We start from the raw sequence: 14,133 nt of genomic DNA on the forward strand, positions 1-14,133 counted from the left end.
ATGCAGTTCCACTATGTTACATTCTCATTAGGAAAGAGACCCTTTCAGTTTCTATCAGGTGTCGGAAAAAGGTTGTAGATTACTCCAATTTTTCTGTGTGTGTGTGTGTGTGTGTGTGTGTGTGCGTGCGCGCGCGCGGGCGCACGTTCCTGTGGTGTACGTATGTGTGTTTGTGTGAGTGTGATGTACATATGTGTGTATGCATGTGCATGTGTGTGCACATGTGCCCACATGGCTGTGGAGGCCAGAGGTCTATGTAGGTTGTTCTTTTATTTAATTGCTTCTCTGTCTTTTTTTTTTTTTCTAGAGAGAGTAGCTCATTGAACCTGAACCTGAAGATAATTAGAAGCCTTGCTGACTAGCAAGCCCTAGGAATCCTTCTGCCTCCACCTCCTCAGTGCTTGGATTACTCACTGTGCTGGATAGCTTTAGTTCTCAATTTGACAAACCTGGGTAGAGGGAGCCTCAGTGGGTGAATTTCCTCCATTGGACTGGCCTGTGGCTATGTCTGTGGCGTATCTTAATTACTGAGCGATGTGGGAGGGCCCAATCCACTGTGGGTGGTGTGATGTGTGGGCAGGTGGGTCTATGTTGTATAAGAAAGCAGGCTGAGAATGGGTCAAAAGAATAAGCCAAAAAGCAGCATTCCTCCATGGCCTGTGTTTCAGCTCCTGACTCCAGGTCCCTACCCTGAGTTCCTAGCTTGGACTCCCTCAGTGATGGACTGTGACCTGGAAGATACAGTTCAAAAACTCCTTTCCTCCACAAGTTGGTATTGCTCAGGGTGTTTTGTCACAGCAACTGAAAACAAACTAGAACACTGGCACATGCCTCCATACCTGGCCTGGCTTTTTGCATGAGTTCTGGAGTTCTTTTTACTCAATTCCTCATGCTTAAACAGTAAGCATTTCACTGACTGCACCATGTGCCCAGTCCTATCTTTATTTTTAACAGATCATTTTATTGAGATTTCAGAATGTAACATGGAATTCACATACCATAAATATTCAGTTAAAAAGCATGAAAAGGAGTCACACAGTTATCACCTCAATTGATTTCGGTTTACCCCAAGAAGAAATCTTATACCTCCCAACCACCCACTCCAATATACCTAAGAACAATTATATATATATATTTGTTTATTTTAGACATTGTATACATGAACTCCCACAGTATGTATGTGGACCATTGTGATGAGTTTCTCTCACTTGGCCTGTATTTAAAGGATCATCAGTGCCCAAGTGTGGATCAGCTTACTTCTCCTGGTACATAGTTGTGACTTTTTCTACTCATTTTCTTATTGGTTGGTGGATACTGGGGTTGTGTCTACCTTTTAATTATTATGACTAATGTTGATAAGATTTGTGTGGACTTATGTTGCCATTTCTGTTGTTCAAATACTTAGGAGTGGAATTGGTGGATCATGTAGTGGCTTCATTTCTAATTGTTTATTCAAGAGCTGGCAAGCACTTGCAGAGAAGGAACCACATCACATCCTTACCAGAATTTGATGTGGGATTCAACTTCTCCATGTCCTTGCCAACACTTGCACTTATATCTCTATTCACACCGTATCTGTGCTGTAGGTATGAAGCAGCATTTCCTGGTAGTTTTGATTTGTATTAGCCTGTGGTAAACAGTTTAAATATATTGTGTTTGATTATTGATGGCTATTCTTCTTTTCCTTTATCTTATGAATAAATTAAAATTTAGCAAATAAAATGAAAAAGCATAGACACTTTTTCTTTAGATGTAAATACATTTCATAACATGCTAGCCCTTACTTGTGTGTGAAACTTTAGGCCAGCATTACTTGATTAACTACTACAAAGTTCTCAGAACAAGCTCCTTCCATTCCATGGTCATTTCTAAAACACTTTGAGAGGGATTCTGTGACCTGGAAGATGTTCCGCTGACCCTGTGATGACAAGCCATGGACCCGCCTCCTTCCCAGGCTCTGCAAAGAAGCCACTCCCCTTCCCTCTTCCAGCTAATCAGTTGACTATAGTGGCTTGCAGGGGAGAGGCTAAAGGTATAAAAGCTGGAAAAACCAGGAGCCTCACCATTTTGTAAGGCTGTCTGGAACCACAGTATTTATGTCTGAGTATGGACTTTCAGGATCAGCTGTGAATGGGGGGGGGAACGCCTGCTTCTCTGTAAGTAAACCTGCACCCCGAGCTCAGTTAGCAGGTCCAATAAACTTGTTAAGAGTCTTAAATCAGGGGTTTGGAGAATTTTTTCCTCAGGATGTCATAAGGACCTTGGAAGGAGGGAATTGCCCTCATGCACACCCCAACAGCAAATTTGACTTACAGCTTCAAAGACACTCTACAAAGCTCCATGATACAAACAATGAACCTCTCTTACCTGCGTGGTCTCTGTGACATCATTAATCTTCACATACCAGTCATATTTTACATGAGAGTCCATCAGGTTACCAAGAAATGACCACAGGATTTCAAATGGCTCAACATCTTTCCATATGCCCAATGGTGACATGTGATATGTGGTGAATGTTAAGGTCTCACTGGTACAGTTAAGATTATAGTAGTCTTGGAATCAGAAGACTTCTCCGAGTTTCAGGGTTTTCCCCCCAAGATTTGTCTGAATGTTTTAGCTCTTTTATCAACCTATGTGAATATTAGTGTTAAAATTATTTATTCATCTCTTTTTATGTGTATGAGTGTTTTGCCTGCATGTATAGATTCTCTGGAACTTCAGTTACAGATGGTTATTAGAGGTTATGTGGGTGCTGTGAATCAAACCTGGGTCCTCTGTAAGACCATCTAGTGCTTTTAACTGATGAGCCATCTCTCCAGGATTATTAGCCAAATTTTGATATGTGTGTCTATAATTATGTGCACATATACAAACTGACAAAGGGGCCAAGAACATTCACTGGAGGAAAGATAGCATCTTCAGCAAATGGTACTGGCAAAACTGGATCTTCACCTGTAGAAGAATGAAATTAGACCCCTAACTTTCACATTGCACAAAAGTCAACTCCAAATGGATCAAAAACATCAATGTGAAGCTTGAATCTCTGAAACTGGTTGAAGAAAACATAGGCAATAACCTACAAGATGTAGGTGTAAGAAAGGAATTTCTAAACCGGACATCAAAATAAGGTCAAGAATCAACAAATGGGACCTCATTAAACTAAAAAAGCTTCTGTACATCAAAAGAAGCAATGAAGGAAGTAAAGAGAAAACCCATGGAGGGGGAGAAAATCTTCACCAGTAAAACATCTTACAGAGGTTCAACATCCAGAATATATAAAGAACTCAAAAAACAAAGAATCAAGGAAGCAAGCAACCCAATAAAAAGATAGGCTAAGATTCTAAACAGAGATTTCTCAAAAGAAGAAATAAAGATAGCCAAGAGGCATTTTAAAAGGTGTTCACCATCATTAGAAGTTAGGCAAATGCAAATTAAAACCCCTTTAAGATTTCATTTTACCCCAGTCAGACTGGCTAAGATCAGGAGATCAAATGATACCAAATGTTGGAGAGGATGTGGAGAAAAGGAATGCTCATCCACTGCTGGTAGGATTACAAACTTGTGCAATCCCTATGGAAAGCAATGTGGAGAACCCTTTAAAAACTAAAAATGAACCTACCATTTGACCCAGTTATACCACTCCTTGGCATATATCCAAAGGACTCATACTATTGCAGAGACACTTGTCCATCCATGTTTGTTGCTGCTCTTTTCACAATAGATAAGAGATGGAAGCAACCTAAGTGTCCCTCAACTCACGAGTAAATAATGAAAATGTGGTACATTTACACAACGGAGTTCTACTCAGCAAGAAAAAAAAAAAAGATAAAATCATGAAATTTGCAAGTAAATGGACGGAACTAGAAACAGTTATAGTAAGTGAAGTAAGACAGACTCAGGAAAATGACGTATTTTCTCTCTCATATGTGGAGCCTAGCAAAAATCCTTATACGTGAGTATGTATCCAGACATAATTACATGAACCAGGATAATGAAAAGGAACCAGGGAAGTAAAGGAAAAGAAAGAAACCGAGAGAAAACAGTAGGAAACAGGTGTTAAGGGAGACATGAATAAACATGGAGTTATTTATATAGAAGTGGGGGAGGGAGGGTTGTTCATGGAAGCTTTGGGATAAAGGGAAAGAAGGAGATCAAGAGAGGTGGGATCATAGGTGATAGCTATTATCAAGAGAGAAATGGGGGTGGTTTAACTGGGGAAACCACGGAGAAAGGTTTAGATAGATAGAGAAAAGAGATGAGAGAGAGAGGAGGGATAAATAATAGCTAGCTAGTTTTAAAAAACCAGATGGAACCATATTAGTCCAACAACCTACTGACAAATTATACAAACATTATCTCTAAATGAGTCCATGTGTATAGCTAAAGGATACATGGCAAGAAGCAGTACCAGACAAGTGATATCATCTTTTGAGTTGTTGACCAGTGTGGTCCAAGAGACTCCTAAACTTACTCAGGCTATTGCCACAGTCCTTTATGCCCTTCTAGAACTTGAAGGTAAGACCCTACTGATGAAGACAGAACATGTTTTGGACACGGGATTTGGAGCAATAGAGCTGCAACTGACCTGCAACCCTTTCCCCTGAAGTCTAGCTCTCATAGCATTGGAGAGCGCTATGAAGGTGCCAAGGGAAAATGGATGATCCAACACCAGCTTCAAGACCAAATAACCACATCAATGGCCAGGACAGCATATGTCATTGGTGCAGTAGTGGCACTCTTAACTTGGGGGCAATCAACGACTACCTAATTTGACTAAACACCCACTCAAAGGGAGGAAACGCAAGTGTGGTAATATAAATAAAACCTAATATACATGGCTGGAGTGGCCATAGATCTTAGAGAAAACCCCAAGACTGTCACATTGCTAAATTAATGTGATTTCTTACTATGCGCAAAATACATATCCTTATATTTACAGACAAATATTCCAGTCACCACTCATAAAAGAAGCTCATTTCTCACTAGTCGGAGACTAATACCAAATACCACAACTAGTCACACATGGACATTGTCTATGAATTCCTCTGGCCTGAGGGACACATCTACAATGCAACCTTTACACCTAAGGCTCATGGAACATAGAAGAGGGATAAGGAAGAGGACTCTAATGAATCTCTCAGGTCTCAATAATGAAGCTTCCTCATGCAGTGGAGGGCCAAAAGGTCACAAATAGCCAAAGTGTAGCAATCAAGAGTCTGCTGAATGACAGTCCTTGGACAGGATCCCTTTATTAAACTTCCCCCACCCAAGGCTCAGGGACAATCATGGAAGAGTGGCTGGAAAAACTCTAAGAGCCAGGGAGGAGGTGCATGATAATATAGAAACAGGGTCCTAAAAGCTCCTGGGAACCTGCTCATATGATTCTATGGCAGTAGTGTCAGCATACACAAGTCCCATGCAAACCCAGGTAGATGATATACCAGCATAGAACTGGGAAAATGAACAGCAGTCCTCAATCTTATCTGAAGGAATGTTGGCAACTGATTGCTGCTAGGTGAAGAAAAGCTGATCTTTCTAAAACAAGGGACTCTAGAAAGGCTGACTAAAATTAATGGATGGCCTTGCACTGGGGAACTGTTGGGGATACTGACAACCCAGTGGGCCTTAACAGGGATGACTAGGTATATGGGTTCCCATGGGGGTGGGGGCCTATGAGTGGGTGCCAGTGGATATGGAGGTATAAAGATGATTAAGATTGTTTGAGTCATTCTCAATGAAATACACAGAAAATCCAATAAAAATTCTCTGGAGAGAAAATAAATTTTGAAGATTTAACATTTTAACACTATTAGGCCTTTAAGTTCATTAAAATTTTTCTTTTAATAAATAGATACTTATTTTATTGAGTTTTTGTGCATTTCATATAGTAGATCTTAATCAAATTTACATCCCCTTGCCCATCCATGCCCTTTCATAGCCCGCCACCCCACCAGATTTCATTCTTTCATTCTGTAAAGCCTTTGTAACCAGATGTCCCTTGGTGCAGTACAAGTTCATCCACTGGAGTCTAGTCAGTCTATCTAGAGTCACTCACTTAAAGAAGATCTACTCTCTCTCACCCTTCAGTAATCAGTTGCCAATAGTTCCTAGGCTAGGGTGGGGGTCTGCTGCCCATTTTCCCAATTCTATGCTGGGGTTTTGTCTGAGTTTCATAACTAGTCACACAGAAAGAATATATGTCTGAGAGATGCCCAACCCTAAGTGACACATCTATACTGACATCTCTACACCTAAGGCTCATGGAATACAGAGGAAAAGGGGTTAGGGAAGAGTACTAATACATCCCTGAACTCTCATCAGCAAAGCTTCCTAATACAACCAAGTGTGATGTATGCAAAAGGCCACAACTGGCAAAGTTTTAGAGAATAAGAGACTGCTGAATGCATGTCCCTGGAAAGGACTTCACTCACCTATGGCTCAGGGACCCTTGAGGAAGAAGGGACAGAAAGACTGTAAGAGCCAAGGTTGCCACAAGAACAGAAGGAAACAGAAGCTTTCAGGTCTTTGGGAACTTGCACTTTTGGATTTTTCAGTTTATTTGTCTTTTTAATTTTTTTCATTGTGGTTTTTAACATATGGGTCATACACATGTTCTATTACATTTTAAAATGTTTTTCATTTGGAATGAATATAGATATTTTATTTTAAATTGAATTATAATTTTCATTGATGAATATGAAATAAATATTTCTCTGCCTTGATTTTTTTATTTTGCAAACTTACTGATTATTATTTCCATTAATTTTTTTCTACTTATTTAGGAATTTCTTTGTAGACAAGTCAACTGTATTCTTATCTGACCTATATGACTTTCACTTGATCTTACTTCACTCAGCTGAACAGGATTTCCCTGATGCTGGTGAATAGGAATAGTGAGAACACATACTCTTGTTTTATTTCTGAAAATAGGACAAAATAGGTCAGCCTTTCAGGATACAATATATTTGTACCTGTAGATATTTAATAAAGGCCACTGTGAGGCTCCTGAAGGGTTTCTACTCCTACTTTAGTGTGAGTTATTTCTTATTTAAATAAATATTTCATTTTTTTGTGTATGAGTTTTATGGCTGCATGTATGTATTTGTGTTGTTCAATACCCACAGAGGCCAGAAAAAGGTGTCATATCCCCAGAACTGGAGTTATGGATGGTTGTTAGCAGCCACGTGGGTTCTGGGAATTGAACCCAGGTCTTCCGCAAGAATAGCCAGTGGTCTTAAATGCTGAGCCATCTCTCCAGTCCCAAGTTTTTTTCCTTTCTTAGATCTATTTTCTTTCCCTCTCTCTTTCTCCCTGTGTGTGCGTATGTGTATGTGTGCGCACGCACGTGTGCATGCACATTACATATACCACAGTGTCTATATGGAGGAGAGAGTTCAGGAATCTGTTCTCTCTTTCTACCATGCAAGTTCTGAGGATAGAAGTCAGGCTTTCAGGCTTATCAGCAAGCACCCTTACAAGCTGAGCTAGCTCTCTGGCCCCTAATGTGAATTCTTATCAAGATTTTATGGGGCATTTTTTTTTTTTCAGAATTTGGGGGTTTTGTCTATATTGAGAGGATCAAATGATCTTTATATATTATGGTATTGTGCTAGATAATTTTAGTTGTCAACTTGGCACACCTGGGTAGAGGGGGCCTCAATTGGGAAACTGCCTCCATTGGACTGGCCTGTGGTGATGTCTATGGGGGCATTTTCTTTATTGTTGAGTGATGTGGGAGGGCCCAGCCCACTGTGGGCAGTATCACCCCCGTGCAGTTGAATTTTAAAACCAGGACTATGTCCTAGTGCATACACTTTGATTATGATATATTATCCTCTTTTACACATAGCTGAAGTATTTTCACAAATATTTTATTGAGAATTTTCCCTTTTCAGGTCTAGGCACTTGTGGAGTACTATTTTCTAGGTTTCTTTCCTTGTCATATTTTTGTTTAAATAGACATTCTGTGATCTTACAGAATGCATGAGGAATTTCCTCTTTATCTTTTACTCTCTGAATCAGAAGATATGGGATATTGTGACTGGAAGATGGACTTTCATGTGTTTTCTTGGGAATGGATGTGCCCTTTTGGACACTTTACACTGTAGATAACATTTCTTTAGATGAATTTCTCAGGGTGTCAATGTCTTCTCTAATTTCATTGCTATGATTATTTCAAAATAATACATCAATTTTATATATGCAACTTTTGAGATATGATCCTGTAATAAAGAAATAAATGGAAGCTGCAGTGTTCAGGCTTCAAGGGAAAGCTGATATGTAACTCCCTTCAGGAATGAGGTTTATTATAATGAAGGGACCTCAAGACCATCAACAGAGATGGGAGGGAGAGTATCAGACAGGAATGATACAATCTATGGAGATGTAAACATAATGGGGCCTGAAAGGGAAGGAGAGGAGTACCTTTAAAGCCCGGAGATGAGCTTCATTAAGAGCAAGCAGAAGAGGGAGATAGGAAAGCAGAGAGGGAGAAGGAGGAGGGAGAGGCAGGAGGGAGAGGGAGGGAAGAAGGGAGGGAAAGGGGAGGGAAAGAGAGAGAGAGAGAGAGACAGAGAGAGAGAGGGAGAAACTAGTCATGATAGTGATGGGGGTGGAAGGAATGGGGAAGGGGGGAAGGCCAGAAGAGCCCCTTCAAAGAGCACCCTTTATCTCTAGACCAAACCCCCAAGCAGTCTCCCTGAGGAGCCTTGGAGCAATCCCCAGAACAAAGGAAAGGTTTGCCATTTATATATAACCTTTTAGGGGTGGTGGGATGTTTCATATTATGTGATTAAATTTCTCATACTGAAAGGAACCACGGAGGAGCCAGGAACCAAAAACTGAGAACTGTCAATCACACCACAGGCTGTTTCTTAGCTCTCTGTCCCAGAGAGAGCTGCAGAGAGGTGTGACCTGATTCAGGCTAAGAGATCTGACCTAAAGGTGCAGGCCCTTGTTCTAATAAGTCTCATATATCCCAGGCTGGCCTTGAACACTTCATGTAGCTAAGGAGGACCTTGAACTTATGATCCTCTTGTCCCCACCTCTGGAGTACTGGGATTACTCACAGGTACCACAGTGCTGAATTTATGCAGTGCTGTGGATCAGACCCAGAGCTTTGTACGTGCTGGGCAAACATTCTACTGAGCTCTATTCCCAACCCAGATTCTATAAAATTTCTTGAATTTGGAGTATTAAATTGCATTCTGTATCTTTTCATTTTGTTAATTTTTCAAATCTATAATTCCCCATTTATTATACATATTATTAACTTACAGTTTCTTTGCTGTTTTAAAAAACCTGTTTAGCTAGATGTTTATCAATTTGAAGTATTTCAGAGATGACATATTTTACTCAATTATTGTTTTCCATTTACACACTTCTGTCTTCTTTATTATTCACATCTTCTGGCTGGTTTGGATCCAGCTATTTCTTGTTTTCCTATTTTCTCTAAACTAGAAGCTTCGGGCATTGAGTTGATACCTATCTTTGATTCTTTTGGGAATCAAAAGCACTAGGCAGCATGGTAAATTCTTCTCCAGTTCCTGTAGCAACATCTTGGAAAGTATGAAACATCTTGTTCTCATTGTTACTTAGCAAAGGATTTGTTTTTTCTTGAGCCTATTTCTTTATCATACGGGTTATGTGACATGCATTGCTTGTTTTCGAAGTAGTTGGAAACTTTTCACCTATCTTTGTGTTACTTTCTAGTTTAATACTATTTTGTCAAACAACTTGCATTTGGGGGGCTGTTTGGAGATTCGTTTTATTCTCTAAGGTGTGCTCTGTCTTGCTAACCATTCCAGGTACCCACAAGAATAATATATATTCCATATGTTTTTGATGGAGTCCTCTATAAGTGCCAAGTAGACTCAGTTGTTTTCCCAACCAAATGCTAGCCAGGCCTGACACTACCTATTTTCCCAGATCAGATGAGCTTGGGGGCATTCAGGATAGTAGGGACAAAACTGATTTACTCGGTAATAATACAGTCTCTTATGTTATTTGCTAACTAAGTTCATCAATAACTGAAGGAGCACTGTTGAAATGTCCAAAACCAAGGTTTGCCAGCAAAAAGGTAATGTTCTTGATTTGTTATTTGTAGGCCTTTATTCCTCCTCTCCTGCAGTGTGAGTCATTGGTTTCAGTTCATTCACGATGTTTGCAGGAAGACTTTAGAGCAGTGTCATTATGTACAGTTATCTTTAGTTTCATTTATATTCCTCATTCTTACATTTTTATTTGATGTTAATGTAGTTACTTAAGTTTTCTTCTAGTTTCCTGTGGTAAATGAGTTGCAATTGATTTGCATTCTTTCTCTCAGTACATCAAAGTCTGCTTTTAAATAGATGCATTTGTGCTATTTATATTTTGTTATTACTGACAGATTTGAATTTTATTATCTTGTTTTATAATTTCTATTTTTCCCATCTGTTCCTATATCTCCTTCACCCTTTTCATGATTAACATAACAAAAATGAATATATTTGCTATATGGCTAGTAGCAAAGAATATTAGCCTTTGCTTCTGTGAGCCCATGCAAGATTCCAATTTATAAGAGAGATAGTTCATGTGAAAATAAAGCCAAAAACACACATATGTAGATTCAACAAGGCTGTGGACCCAGTCCAGGCAAGAATATTGGGAATTTGGCTATGAGAAATTTTCTTGACCCTACGAGCCAGAGTTTGGGGACCAGTTTCTATTCAACTTCTGTCCTCAGCACATTTTCTCCAGACAGCTGGAATAGAACAAAATTCTTAATTCCAAAGTATCACTGCTATGATACCTTCTACTATACTATAAACATGTAATACAATATAAACATTGCATGGCTCAATGTACTTAGAACAATTTATATAGAAATAATATGAATTTTTAAATCATTTGTTATTTTGAACAGTACTCTTTTCCTTTTGAAGATCTGATTTTGAACCTTATGCTACAAACTTTCTTTCTAAGGATTTTCTTTAACTTATGCTTGTTGGTAATGAATTCTCTGTTTTTGGTTTGGTTTATGTTCCTAATGAAATTTTTAACTATTTCAAAAGATATTTGTTAGAACACAGACCTGTCCTTTTAGGCCAGACCCCACAACCTGAGGAGATGAAGCCACGCCAAAGCCTTATCTGCAGCCCTGTCCGGGGGAAGTTAAGAAATAGCCTGTGCTATAATTTGACACAACCTAATTTATGGACCTGGTTCATCCAATTCTTTCTTGTGTACATTATGTTTAACTAAATTTCAGGATCTAAAACTTCCTGCCAGCTAGATAAAATGTATGAAAGTGGGATTTTTTTCTAGGGATTTTTTTCAGGGAGGTACAATTCTCTACAAAGAGGCTTCTGTGTCTCCACCTTCACTGTCATGGTATCACAGACTATCTGTCTGTCTGTCTCTCATTCTCTCTCCTCTTCTAGATGGAAGCCAAGGCCTCCTCTGCTCCAGATAAACAATCTACCACTGAGCAACAACCACAAATCTGAAATCATTCTCTGATCCTCTGGCTTTCTTAGACATTTTCTCTTTTTAATTTTTTTTTGGCAACTTTTGGTGACATACCTTGGGATATGCATGTGTTTAACTGTTATTGTGGGAATGAGTTTTACAGTATGAACATGCTCTGGACAAATGATTTTTACTTAACCTTGCTAATAAAGTGTTAGACTTGTCTTGTTTATAATGTAAACAAGCCTAGTAGACCTTGAGCTCCTCTTGCAACTTAAAACATACAGTTCATGTCCTTTCCTTGCTCTTGACCCAGAGAAATGTTTCAGTGTGTGTGTGTTTGTGTGTGTGTTGCATATCAAGCACTGCAACAGCAATTTGCTGAAAGCAACAGATTGTGTATTTGTGTTCCAAACAATAGCTGGGATTAAATCAATAAGATCTGTTTGTGGTTGTGTGTGCTATTCTATGTCAGGAGGGGTCAAAGGGACAAAATCATCTGACAAGATCAGAGTCTGCTTTGCCTTCACCATTTCATGCTTGATGTACTCTTTCAATAAGAGAAAGAGCAAGCCCTTGGAAGACTCAGGCTGCCCAGATTCTAGCATTGCTATAATGTGGCATTACATAATAATGCCCCATGCTCTTATGCTATTTGTTTGATTGATATTTGTGTTTGTTGGCATTTGATGGTTCTTTTGTATTTGTGGTATGATGCCGGCAAACTTGAGGGACATTTGTTATGTTTTCCGTTTTTCTCTTCGGTTGTTCCAGTTCCACAATTAGATGTTTTGATAATACTCCGCAGTATTTTCTTGGCTATGGTTGCTGCTGAATTATTTTATCTTTCTGGTGCTTCGTTTTGTGTTATTACTGCTGATAATTTTCAAGTTTATAGTTTCTTTAGCTATGTTGAATATACTGATGCGTGTTCTGTAAGTTTTTGCTAATTTTGTTCATGTTTACATTAAAAATGTGACTTTGTTTTAACTTCCTGTTTTATTTTGTGCAATGGTTGTCTCCCTCTGTGTATCCAACTTTGAGTTTTTTATTGTTTTCCATTTCTAGCATTTACATTTGATTCTCTAGTATAATTTCCATTTTTCTGTTGAAAGTATCAGTCGTATCTAATACGTTGTCTGTAAGATCTTTCAGCATATGAATTCTATTAAATTGCTTACAGTATAAAAAATTTTCACATTAGAAAAGGATTATGATAATTTGGGGTTTAACTTACTTTTAGGTCCTCTTATCCACTGAGCTATCTCTTCAACCCCCCAAAAGAATCTCTTATCCATCTGCTATTTTTTATATTATTCCTTATTATTCAATGTTGACCAGCTTTTGGAATTGAGGATGAACTTTCATGTCTATTATTTTTATTAGTCATACATCTTGTTCACAGATCTCCTGGACATTGACATTGGACATTTTAGTTCATAAACTGGAATGTCAATGTTTAATCATGTTCTCTGACCAGAGTAAATGTAAATATTTTTCATTATTTCTTGCCTCCTTCTACCTGTGATGTCTTACCAGTGTAATAGGAGCACAGCGTTCACCCAGGCTTCTCCTGGGATACAACTTGTTCCATAGTTGAGGAAAAACAAATAATCCAGGAAGCCTTTCTGATTCATCCCACAGATCTGTGCATCTCAGTCCAATAGATAATCCTGCATACACATCTTTTTCCCTGATATTTTTTGTAATCAGCTTGTGGAGTTCATTTAAAAAGAGTCTTCAAGTTTGTATGACACTCAGGAGTTTTGTCCAGCCATGCATGGCCTGCCCTAGTTCATCCACTATTGAACAATCTTTTCTTACTGGTGTCTGTTTGTACAGTTAAAAAGAGTGTTTTCTTTCTCTTTGGTACTTTATCTCCTTAGCTTTCCATTGAATTACTTCCTACATGATCTCAACTCTCAATGAGTTCAACATAAAATATTGACCTCATGAAATTTGGCTTTTTACTCTGTAATAGTAGAAGTAAAACTCTTCTTTTTCTACATCCCAGGATAGCAGCCATCAAATACCTGTGACAATTATATTACAACCTGATGTGTACTTTCTTTTTGTTAACCCAAATTCATGGGAAACAAGTTGTGATAACAAGAGTTACAATGATAAAAATTATGAAATTGCAATTGGTATTTACTAAGCTTTTATCAAGTGTCACATACCTTGCCTAAATATGTTCAGTTATTTCCTTTTGAATCTATATTTTAAAACTTTGAATGCTTGATAAAAATAAAATTTCTGAATCTGAAATTTCTGAATCTTTTCTACAAAGTACCTCATTCCCTTTAGCTTATATGAGCATCATTTTAAGCATTGCATGAAACTTAATTGCTTATTGCCCTAAATAAATTGGTGCAGAACTTGTGTCCTTTAAAATTTAAAACCTCAGTGCTTTTTCACTGGGCATGGTGGCGTGCACCTTTGAGAGGCAGAAGCAGACAGATTTCTATGAAAATGAAGCCAGCCTAGACCACATACTGACTTCCAGGTTGACTGGGACTAGGAAGACCCTGTCGAAACAAACAAGTAAAAACCTTAGGTACATATGAAGATCTGAGAGTTTAAGTTAAGCAGTTTTGTAGCTTGATTCTCAAAGTATAAGCTCCTCCATCTCTTTTATAAATTTGTGTGTGTTCCTGTGTGTGTGTGTTCCTGTGTGCATGTGCA

This window comes from Nannospalax galili, unplaced genomic scaffold, assembly GCF_000622305.1.
Source record: "Nannospalax galili isolate Female #2095 unplaced genomic scaffold, S.galili_v1.0 scaffold633, whole genome shotgun sequence".
Taxonomy (NCBI): Eukaryota; Metazoa; Chordata; class Mammalia; order Rodentia; family Spalacidae; genus Nannospalax; species Nannospalax galili.